The sequence below is a fragment of the Danio rerio genome, chromosome 3, assembly GCF_052040795.2.
Source record: "Danio rerio strain M-AB ecotype USA chromosome 3, GRCz13ab, whole genome shotgun sequence".
NCBI classification, from domain to species: domain Eukaryota; kingdom Metazoa; phylum Chordata; class Actinopteri; order Cypriniformes; family Danionidae; genus Danio; species Danio rerio.
The window spans coordinates 41,201,312-41,213,924 of record NC_141023.1 but is presented as its reverse complement, the minus strand read 5'-3'; the positions used below and the strand labels follow the sequence as shown (position 1 = coordinate 41,213,924).

Sequence of the window (12,613 nt, the reverse complement as noted above, 5' to 3'; positions counted from 1 at the left end):
AATCTATTAGTTTTGATGATCAAGAACATGTTCACATTTTCTTTATCTACATTGTAAAAGCCCGTTCACATAATGTAGCATATCTGGTTGTCTCACACATGGCACCAAATTCATAGTCATAGTTTTGCTATCAAATATTAACCTTCATATTGGTATTGATATCAATATTTATATTTTGAAAAGGGGGCACCATCCATTTGATTTTTAGAGCCTCTTATTGTATTATAAACACAAGGATGACTCGACTTTAATAAGGACGTTCTGTTTTGGTCCTGCTATGGTCACATAATAACATTACAAAGAGAAACTTTCTAACAAGAACGTTTTCACATGGCCCTCCTTAGTCATATAATAACGTTTCCAATATGATTTAAGGAGGACGTTCTGTTTTGGTCATGGTAACATAATAACGTTACAAGGAGCCCTCCTGCAACACTAATTCTAATAGCTAGTGCTCGTGGTCTCAAAATTCAAATGCAAACGCGTTAAACGTGTCTTCGATGTTCAGCGTGCTCAAAAATGAGCATTATAACTGCAGTGTCTCTGGGAGTCGATTCCTGTCTTCGAGTCAATTCCAGCACTTGAGGAATCGAGGAATCGACTCTTTGGAGTCGATTCCTTAATCCCTAAACAACGGCTCTCGATCTGCCTGTCAACAAAATTGCTCATGCGGCTGCTTTCTCGCTGCTTTCGCCAATTTCAGGTAAGTTTAGTCCTTTAAAGCATTCGAATATTACATACAACTGTTCCCGACTCTTTTCTTACAGGTAATTGACATTTGTGTTGAATATTTATTTTATAGTGATGGTTAGAGTCTTGTAAAAGTCCGTTAGCGCCTTAGCATAGGTAGCGCTAGCGTTAGGCTAACGTACGTTACTGGGCTTTTGCTTATAAAAGTTTTACCTTTTCATAACAATGTTTTTTTTGTGTCTATGTTTAATAGGAGATCGTGTAGTATATAGCCTAAAATATCCACTGTACTGTCAAAAACGAATTAAAACCCTTGTGGAAAAAACAGTTTAAACCATCCAACCAGATTTCTGGACTGACACAATTAAGTTACCCTCACAACAGAATAGAAGAGATTTCTAAATACCTGATGGGAGCCTGCTGATCACAGAGACGGAGGAAACATGGGTATTACAAGAAAATTTATTAAATCAATTAATGTTTGACTAGTGTGTTAAGGCGCATTGTTGGTGGGTTGCTATTTTGAGGAACTAAAATAAACTGTGTAATAGACCAGCTGAAAGCAGCACAAATATCTTTACAAATCAAAACGAATTAAAGGATTAAAATATTACAAAATATATTATTTTCTTCATCAATATTAACACCACTGCCTCCATGCCTTCATCTCAGGGAGCTTTTTCAGTTTATTTACGACAACTTGCCTTTGTATAATGTTAGTATTGTTATTATTTATATGCATATTTATATGTTTTATTAAAAAACAAGCTTAGATTAGTCCACTTGTGGGTTTTTGGACTATATGGGGCATAAGAACAGGGCGTGTGTTTGGATACAACTCAGTTTTCTGACCACTTATTGTCCACATTATTGCTTATTTATTAGTTTGCTGGAAATTAGAATTGAATTTAGATGTAGTTTGGGAACAAAATTTTGCACTTAACAAACTAAAATAACTATGTAGGCTTATGGATGTCTTCAGTTGAGAACACCGTTTCCTTATCAAAAGATGTTTGAGTGGCAGTTCTTTAACAAAAGATAAGTGGGATGTAGATATGGAGATTTATATTGTTTAGAATTCAAAATATATTAATTTGCATTATTTTATAAGACTCAAGCACCTCTGTATACACCTGAAAGAAAAAGAAAAAATATTAAATACAAAGTAAGTGAACTTATTTGTAAATATTGTTATTTTTGCTTTTTTTTCAGGCAGCAGAAAGACAACGGGACGATAGACAAAGTGACTACGACACGCACACAAACACACACAGACACAGCATATTAAAAATTTAATTGTTTGACAAATGCTTTGTTTTCTGCCAATAAAGCCAATTTTAGTAACATTTTATTGATTGAGCTCTTTCTGTCCCTAACATTTAGGACAAGAAAATAACATTCTGTGAAGGTCCCCAAAATAACGTCCCCCACACCTTTAAAGAATAGAGTGGAGGAACTATGACATCAATTTGTATGCAAAAACCCGGAAGCGAGTTAGCATTTTAGCAGTTCCGGTTCCCTCGTCCCAAAGTAAATGGGTTTTTTTTAATGGGGTTTCAGTAAAATCGCTTAAAGGGTCACGAAACACCAAAACACATTTTTTGAGCTGTTGACAGTCGTATATGTGTCCCACACTGCTAAAAACACTATTAGGACACCTATATTTCACTAAAAAGTGTAAATTGGTTGTTTTTGCGTTATTTCAAGCAAATTCGTTCTTTCGGTTTGAAACTAATTTTTGAAGCTGCATCACGGTCATGACATAATAGCGTGTATTCCAGCGTGCAGACTGGGCGTCTGTGCCAGAGTGTGTCTTATTACGTCTTACAGTGTGTTGCATTAATGCATGAGTAAGGCTTGGTTCAAACCAATCACCGCGCTCCATTGTGCAACTTCATTAATATTCATTACTGTCACAGTTAGACGGCAGAGACGCCACATTGTGTTGGCAAAACAAGCGTGAAGTGTTGCTTTTATAATTTGCTGCAGTTAGGTTTCGTTTTCATTTTTTCTCTGTAAGAGCTCAGCTGGAGTCACGTGTGGATTAACAGTGTACGCGACGCTCGACAACAATAACTTGCGTGTCTAAGGAGGATTATTGTTTACCTGAGAGCTGTTCTCATCTGCAAACACTGAGATCCGGATTCGCTTGTAGTCTCCTTTTAATAAAGACGCGGCTCTAGTTGCTGGTGATTGTCCTGTTTCTACAGATTTGGTAAGTGAGCGACCAGTGCTCTTTGTTTATTCAGTTTGTTCGTATCGAACAAACTATTGCACCGAGTGTAAACATGTTACCACCACAACCAAACTTTAATCTCGTGTAGGGTTTTTACCGCATTTAGTGACTGGAATAACACACGCTGCTTTCTGACACTACCTGCCGTGTGCATCTAAGTTTCCGTGAAATGCTGAGGTTTTTTTTTTTTTCTCATTCGCCATTCGGTATCAAACATTGCATGAAAAATACACGCTTAGAGCAGTTCCTCCAATCAAATATCTTGTTTGTGGCGAGGGGCATGAATGAATTCCCTGAATGAAAGAGCCAAACTGCAGTTAAAGTCCAACATTTAATAATTTGGCAAATAATTCGACTACAGATGTCCATGTAGGTTAAACACCACTTTCTACTGTGTGTGTGAATTTTGACTCTGAAACTCAGCGCGTGCCCAAATAGACACTCCCACACCATCCCACTTTTTTTCCTTTTGACACTCCCCCCTAAACAGAGCTGGACACGCCCATTTTTTTGACTTTTTCCAAAGTAGAGGTGTGAAAACACCCTGCTGAAACGAGGGGGTTTCATGGCCCTTTAAATAAGGTTCGTGGCTAACACAAACTCAAGATACTTTCACGTTTTGTTCTTCGACATAAAACAAATCAGTTACAGCACACTCTTGATTTTTTAAATCGGTTATGCTTCTTTAATAAGACTGTTGCTATCAAGTTTCTAAATGGGACTACAGGCGATGTCAGGGACATTATACGTCATCGAGCTGATCTGGTCTAGAGTGCAGCTCGCTTGTGTTGGGCATTTAGATTTGTCTGTTAGGTATTTTCATAAATAGTATTTTATAGTCTGTAGTAATTTTCTAAATGGGAATTCAGATCGAGACAGATTCTGTTGTTGATCATTTATTTTAATTAAACAATATTATGACGATACTGCTCACCAGTGCAGCCTGTCTCTGTCCTGCTCTCAGTAATGCAAACGTGTGAATAAATGAATGTTGCTCTGTGTCTTTGATGGAACTTGCAGGCATTTGATAGACTTGTTCCTTGTGCCTAATTTCTGTCATCTGTTAAGGTAAGCAGGCTGTGTTATTTAAATATGTCTTATAATAATACTATGTAGGCAGATTTATACACACAGTTTTAAAACTTTTAGAACAACCGTAAAGCACAACAGATTTATTTCCCACGTAAAAACGATCCAAAAGGCACATAGGTCTTTTAGGTCTTTTTTAGGTCTTTTGCGTATTTATTTGTTTATAATATATAGTGAGGATTATTATATAATAAACAGAGAGATTAACTCTTTGTCATGGAAAATATTTATAAAAAATAAGCTTGATAAGTTGTCTGTAGCAGGTTGGGGCTGACGTCACAGACGAGCGCCCCGAGGGCACTGATGTAGTCTGTTAATAGCCTAATGTTAGCTTTTCAATTCTTGCATTTGTATTTAAGATCCAAAAGTGCTCAAAGTTGTATTTTCGTGTGACGATTATCCGACTGTACAAAACGTGTAAGTGTAATGAACAGTGTTTGAACATAGAGCTTATTATTTGCAATCTTCGAAAAGCCTTTGGGAAAATCCTATAGGGATTTTCACTAGGGAACCAGTTTTATGCTAGCAGCCGATTAGCCTACAAAGTGACATCATAGTTCCTCCACTCTATTCCACATCTTAACCTTCTGGCAACGTTACTAGACAACGGGCTTAACACCAAAAAGGACGTTATGAGAACGTTCTGAGAATGTCACATTTTCCAATAAAGTTTGGTTCCCTAAACATTCTGAGAACGTTCTGAATGTTATGTAAAGGTCCCCCAAATAACGTCCTCCACACCTTAAAAGAACCCAACATCATGACCTTCTCAGAACGTTCTGGGAATGTTTCTAAACAACGTCCTTAACACTGACGGCGACGTTATGAGAATGTATTGAGAACGTTACATTTTCCAAAAAAGTATGGTCCCCTAAACATACTGAGAACGTTCTGAATGTTCTGGAAAGGTCCCCCAAATAATGTCCCTAACACTTTTAAAGAACTCAACATTGTGACCTTCTCAGAACGTTCTGGGAACGTCACTAAACAACGTCCTTAACACCGTCAGGGATGTTATGAGAACGTCACAATTTCCAAAAAAGTATGGTCCCATAAACGTTCTGAGAAGGTTCTGAATGTTCTGTAAAGGTCCCCCAAATAACATCCTCCAAACTTTTAAAGAACTCAACATCGTGACCTTCTCAGAACGTCCTTAACACTGACGGGGATGTTCTGAGAATGTTCTGGGAACGTCAAATTTCTAACTGGGTGTGCAGGAGTGCCAGGAGTAAAAATGTTACTATACCCCACTTGCAGGGCAAGCTGGTTAGTTGTAACATTCTTAAAAAGGCAGATTTTACAAGGTTAATTTAATTTCTGTTTATTTTAAATAGTAGCTATATTTCCCTAGGGTAGAGAGCGCAGCCCTACTTTAAGATAACGTTACTAAACCAATCTGACACAGTTAATTAACTTTTTAGTATAACGGGGTATATGCCGAGCTAATGTGTTTCCCATACTGATACACTTCCGGTGACCTGTTATTGTGATTTGTTTTTTTTTTTGTTTTTTTTTTCCGTTTTACACGGTTCCTTTTACAGCATCGATGTTGTAATGTAATTCAAATACAATCAGTTAAACAGACTTTGGCATCCATTTAGTTGCTCAAGCGTATAACGAGACAAAAAGCCGTTTGCTCGCACGCGCCCGTCAGAATCGGCAGGTTAGCGCAGAAACTCCATTGAATATACTGGGGTAAAATAAATGCTCATATTATAAAGACATGGCGGGGAAAATGTAATTTAATGCAGTGCCTCTTGTACAATCTGAGATTACTTTGTAATACATTTACAAACATATTTATTTGTTTCACTGTTATAGGAAGAGCTGCAACAATTCTGCATTTGTGCATTACTCACAGAATTTGTCAATGCAGAAATGTGGCTTCCAATGGCCGTCCTATCACGATGTATCACCTGCCACACCTTTTTGGAGCAAGAGATTACCTAAAGCCAGTTTCTCAGGAGGCTATAGAACCCTGTCAAGAGGAATATCTTCTGAGAGGGCCATACTCATGTGATGAGATCCACAAACAACACCTGATGAAGCTTGATGTTTTTGAGGAGCTGTATGGTTTCAATTCTGTAAGCAACAATTGTAACAACATACATCACCTGAAATATATACATTTTATTATTTGCATTTGTTGTACATAATCTGTACCAGGTAATCTTAACTGAAAAAAGTGTTTCATTTAGAAACATAAATTAATGACAAAATCATTCAGTGTGCATTCATTATGTGTAAGGTGTATTATTTGAGAAGGCACACACACAGTAAAAATACTGAATGCATAGAGGAAACCATACTCTGTAAGAAAATTGGGATTGTAGTGAAAGTATGAGTAAATAAATAAATGTAAATACTGTAAAAAAAATTAATCATTCTTTATTTAACTTTAAATTGAACCCTGACTTTTTAGTACAGTAGATTTCCATTTGCAGCCACACTGAAATGTTTTAACATGAACTAATGGTGGAAGGTTAAAGCTGAATTACATTAGAAGGTATACCAAAAAAGTAAGCTATTGAACTTGAAACTTAATGCTTATCTATGTGTATCTATTAAATATAAACAATTCAATTCTAAGCAATGAACTTATAAAACATTATTTTTGCTATTTTTCCATTACCCCTAACAATGGACATTTGAAGCAAACGCAAACAAATTAAAACATGTCTTTAGCTAACTGTAACATTCTTCTATTTTGGTAAACTCAATAACAAATCAGCACAGTATGTTCCAGTTGACATTTTGGTCATGATTTAGACAACAATGTCCATGACAGGTTGTGACGGTTGTAGTGTTGTTTAACCAGTGTCCACTAGAGTGTTCCATGATTTGGTATTCTCTAGGAGTGTTGAACAGGTGCGGTGTTTTGCCGTGATTATGTTTGGACCAGATGTGGAGTGTTACCGGTGATGTGCGTTTGGATGAAGACCAGTGCGAGTAGTATGTCCGAATTCATAGAATTCGAAAATCAGTATGCGAGAAGTACCCGGATGACTTACTACTTCCGGCGAGATTCTGGAGTGCGCATCCCATGCACGCTGCGCTGTCCCATGATGCCCCGCGAGCGAATTCATGAATGGAAGTGAAGCGACGCAAATGACACTGGTAGGTCACGTGACCATGACAAAACAACGGATGTAGTTTGTCCGAATTCCATTCATACTTTTCACATTCATAGGCTGCGTCCGAAACTGCCTACTACTCAGTAGGTACTGCATTTGAATGTAGATGTACTACTCGGCCGTTAGAAAAGTACGTTCTATACAGTATGAATGTGAAAAGTATGAAAGTGAGCCATCAAGCAACTTCAAAAACCTTGTTGTTGGTCCCTTGTCTTCATACAACTGTAGAATGTCCTCAGGAGTTTTGAAGGTTTCCCTGAGAATATGTTTGGCTTCTATAGACATGTTGTCCAAAGCATATTTAGGTAGTTGGAGGATCTGTTTGTGGCCAGCTTTCAGCATCAGTTTTTTTATGTTTTATTGTGTTGCGTCACACCCAAATGATCCAGCAGTTCATCTTAGTCATCTCCAATGAGATCTTCTTTTAAGGCACAGGTGTCAAACTCAGTTCCAAAAGGGCCGCAGCTCTGCACAGTTTAGTTCCATCCCTAATGAAACACACCTGATCAAACTAATTGAGTCCTTCAGGCTTTGTTTGAAACCTACAGGTAGGTGTGTTGGAACAGGGTTGGAACTAAACTGTGCAGGACTTCGGCCCTCCAGGAATTGAGTTTGAAACCCCTGTTTTAAGGCACAAGAGACCAGATCTCTCTCTGACTGATTTGGGTATAAGACGAATTAATCAATCATCATTTCATCTGTGACTGAATGCTCTCCAAAAAGAGTGTCACTGTGAAAGCTGTACCCAGGCGAGTTGGAAAATATCCTTTAGTCTTTGCATCCTTTTGCTTAAGATTCTTCAAATTGACTTCCAATCTTCCTCTTGCCATTTTGGAGAAAGTGAAGGCACTCTTATGTCCTCCTCTTCTGTCCACCAGAAGCCTGAGTACACATCTCTGGACACACCATCTTCAACAGCTTCCTTTTCATCTATGATACTGTACTTCAATTTGTACGTCATGAATCTTGGATCTTTAAACTGGCCAATCATCTCATGCAAAAAGATCGATCCTATGCAGTTTTGTTACATGCAGGAGATCATATTCAGCAGCTGAAGAGTCGACTGCGTTAGCTTCATCATTCACTTGATCTGCAACAGGACTGAATGCGTCCTCTGGAAAACTCAAATCAATCATACTGACTGCATCACTTGTAAATGGATAAATGACATTAGTGATGGCTAAGTCTGAGTCTTGTGTGACAGGCAAGTGCATCGGCTCGTAGTGCAGTGTGTCATCCAGATGGCCTACCATATATTCAACTGTGTAAGGGCCTATTATGACTTTTGATGACTCTGAAACAGAGTCAGTTGTATCAGCAGAAATGATAGGAGTTTCACATTGTTCTTGTGGTTTATGCTTTTCTGCTTGTGTCTCAGTATCACTCATCAGTCCATCATCATGTGGGAAGCACTTTGTTGTCAGGTAAAATATCAGCATTCCCATTTGAAGTAATGTGTAGAGTTCACCTACAGTAATGTCGTCATCAAGCTCTGATTCTTGAAAATCAAAAACGTTGTGACCAAAGTTCTCCCATGGACCTTTTTTGGACCCTCCTCTTGGGAAGAAAAATTCCTTTGCTTGACTTAAAATGTCAGATTTCTTTGCCTTTTTTACGGATATCAATGGTTCTGGTTCCTCCACCTAAGCGCTTCCTTACTTGTGCAAGCACACAGCATTGGTGTAGACGGCATCGTTTAATTTAATAATGTAATATTGCATTAAGTTCTATAATTACTAATATAATTTCTTATTTTAAAAAAAATTGTAATAAATATATCTGTGATGGTCTCGGGGGTCTGTGTATGGTCTGTGTGTGTTTTTGTTCATTTGTTTTCGAGTTTTAAACGGAAGAAAGGAAAGCAAGAAAACTGCCATTTTTCTTTTTGCTAACAATAAAACAAAAAAAACACGAGATTTTAATTTTTTTATTTAGGATGGGAAAATGGATAAACGACTTTAAAATTCATTGTACACATGTAGGCGTGCTGAAACGCTTATTTTCCTCTGATTGGTCAACCAAATCTTCTATCATTTGAACCAAACACAGCAATAAAATAAAAATGTAAATTGGTAGTATTATAGACATTAACCATTAAAATAAATTCATTCGCTGCCAAACGTCTTGCTGCTGTGCACCTGATGCTGAGCAAAGGTAGCCATTTCAGAGTAGCAACTGGTTAGCTGATTGTTTCCGAGCAAGGCCTTTATAATAATAATAATTATTATTATTATATACTAGTGTTTTTTATGTTTAGTTTTTTAAATAGTTGTTAGTAGGACCAGAATAAGAACACATTGGGACCTTGGGTTAGGCTATAAAAGGGTGCCATCTGTTTTTTATTTTATTTCCTCCTTTTTTAATATGCATTTAGCCTAATTATTTATTTGATAATACTATTTTATTGCAACGTCAAAGTAGGCTTGTCTTATTTTTTATTTGTTGTTGTTGTTACTGTTATTACTAAATGATGCGCATCAGAGGGGATTTAGAAGTGGGTAGGCCTATAAAACGCCTGATAAAGAAGTGGGTAAACGCCGTATACCTGCCTAGGCCTATACCATCCATTACACCTGTGTCTACACCACCCTCTAACATTAACATTGCGTAATAAGATGTGGTGAGGCTCATGTTGTTCCCTTATCATAGCATCTGGTGGCATTGACAAATGGATGTTCTTACCTCGACAAAATGATCTAGTGACCACAACATAATATGACGTTCTCACAAGTTTATGTTGTGTCCACTTCACTTTAAACATAAGTGAACCGACCAGGTCCTCTCCTCGCGGTCCCCTTTTAAATCAGCTTAATAATTAGTTTAATCTCTGCAAGTTCATGGCTCACCAGGAGTTCACACCACTGGCCTAAAAACTGTTTACAGTTTGCATCGGCACAATTAAAACTTACCTTGTCCTGTTGCATTCTTTGAATATGGTCTTCTGAAAACCCTTGGTTTTGGAGAAAACTCCAAAATTCCATGCTGACAATATTCCAGTTGAACTGTTGACATCAGGCTGCTGTGATTGGATGCTGTATAGCAAGTGGCTCAGTCAGACTCTATTGCAACTAATGGCTGACTTTGCCACATCACTTCACATATAAACTAGTTTAAAGAGATAAGATCTTGTTATAACAAGAAAAGATGTTGTTTTAACGTAAGAGAATCTCATGTGGGGAAAAATAAAATGTGTGTGGCAGCAATGCGTCACTGTACCATCACCCTGTGGTAGTGCGCATTTTGAAGAATCGTATGAGAAGCGAGTGATGGACATGAAAGTTTAATTTAAAATCTCTTCACTAAAGGTGATTTTGGCTTGTGCAAAAAAAAAAAAAAAAAAAACGGAGATGAAAATGCATGTGCCAAATAAACTCTGATGTAAAGAGCATTACACCCATGTGACCAATCAACTGTCTCCATTATGCTTGCCTTGTTTACTGTTGGTTACTAGGTTGATAATACAATCAGCCCCTTTAAACGTGCCTATTTAAACTTTTTTTGAATTCTGATAAGATTTGCTTCATATTAGGATGGAAACCCTACAGAGTTGAGACAGATGGATTACTGCTGATATATTTGCTTACAGTAGTCTGAGTTTAAAGGGCACCTATAGGTTACCCATTTTGTCAGATTTAATATGAGTCTTTTGTGTCTCCAGAATGTGTCTGTAAAGTTTCAGCTCAAAACACCCATCAGATTTTTGTTATACCTTTTATAAGCTTCTATTTCATACATTTTTGCACCAGGAGGCGGTTTAGTTGTACTGCACCTTTAAAGCTAGTTCTCCCCGCCCACCGTTTCTACATGCCTTTCAGCATGCCTTAATCTCCTCCCTCGGCTGTGTCAGACAACAGACAGACTTAAAGGAAGCAGATCTCACAACAAATACATTAAATACTAATATGTAAAGTTTTTACCATAGTATTTCTCACAAACGCTACGTGTTTAGTAAACTTAACAATGAGTCACACACAATGTTGTTACAAAGTTCACACGCACATACACAGCGCAGCAGACACACACACAGAGACAGACAGCGCGTTTAGCTTTGCACTCTTTTTGCACACATGTGAGGGGATATAGATTAATTTCCTCTGCTGTATGAATATCTGTTATGTTGGTGTACAATAAACCTGATTCAACGTCCACAAACCGGGATTGAAGCGTCGTTTTTATAATTGTTCTTACACGCGGCTGTGGTGATCAAGTAAAGCTGAAGAAAATCGCTGTAATTCATTACACACATGCTCTGTTTAAAATATTTTAAACTTGTAAAACTCATTCTTGATCACATTTGATGATGATTGATGATCCTAGCAAACTGAACAGACATTTTATTCCCGGTTGCTTCGCGCTCATCCTCTCTTGTTGATATGATTATTCACGTGACTTCCGGGACATGTTACTAGGCAGCTGTTAATCAATTCGGTAGGCGTAGGGACCGCACTCCTACATCAAGTTGCGGTCATTCTGAAAACCGCTCCAATTGGTCCATCGTTTTTATGTTGTTAAATTGAAAAAAAAAAAGCATTGGGTGTGTTTATATCACCCCAATTTGACAGTCTATACACTATATCTATAAATATGTCTGTCCAAACAGCTTGAAACGTAGATTTTTCTCCATAGGTGCTCTTTAAAGTAACTTTTTCTTTGCATAATCCACTTACCAAACTATACAGATTGCAGATTAAAGCAGTCACTGCACTGAAAACAATAAGATTAAACATCGCTATGTAAAGTAAAATTTTATGAATAATCATCCACAGCACTTGATTAACTGTAAATATAATTATTTGAATGGATATGGAGTTGACTTCCTCCATTTTATTTTCTGTGCATACACATTTTCCCTTCCTTTGTGTCTTTAAGACACATGGCAAAAACCAGTTTGGTGTGTTTGAGGCTAGTTGTCACCTGATGTTAACAACAGGACAAATGCTGATTAGGTTAGACTGTGATGCTGATATTGTCCTTTCTCTGTGAATATAAACCACATCAAGCAGCTCAACAAGTGGCAGAACATATACAAACAGTTAATTTAGTGACCAACAGATCTAATGTCTTGATTGCTGACATCAACAAGTGAAAAGTCTAAAGAACAAAAGCAGTTCCTGAAGTTAAATTATCCTTTCAACTTCTGTAAGTGGATAATCTTAGATTTTGTTTCCAAAAACTGAGGTAACTCTCAGGGTATGTTTGTTGTCATCAGGGGTGGACGTAGTGGGGGCCCTAAGCCATTCCAGATATGGGGCCATAGCATTGAAACTCAAAACTCTGTCTTTACTTTGATATCTGTTTTCTCTCTAGATTCCTTTTTTTGTTGTAAATAAACTGCATGTTATAAATATATTTTAAGTGGAACCTTCTTAATGTAAAGCTAAATAAAATAAATTCACAAAAAAAACAAGTTCACAAACAATGTACAGTTAATTAGCCATACTTATGATTTATGTGATTAGATTTT

At 37.3% G+C, this 12,613-nt stretch overlaps 1 long non-coding RNA gene across 2 annotated transcripts; it reads left to right on the top strand.

Annotated features, from left to right (window-relative positions):
- The first annotated feature begins 528 nt into the window (after window positions 1-528).
- si:ch211-222n22.1 lies at window positions 529-6,156 on the top strand. 2 transcript variants are annotated; one of them, NR_137289.2, is made up of 3 exons: window positions 529-703; window positions 1,903-1,933; window positions 5,837-6,153. It is a non-coding gene; the product is annotated as a si:ch211-222n22.1 (long non-coding RNA). The 2 variants fall into 2 exon arrangements; NR_137290.2 differs by lacking the exon at window positions 1,903-1,933 and having other exon boundaries at window positions 5,837-6,156.
- Window positions 6,157-12,613: the final 6,457 nt, after the last annotated feature.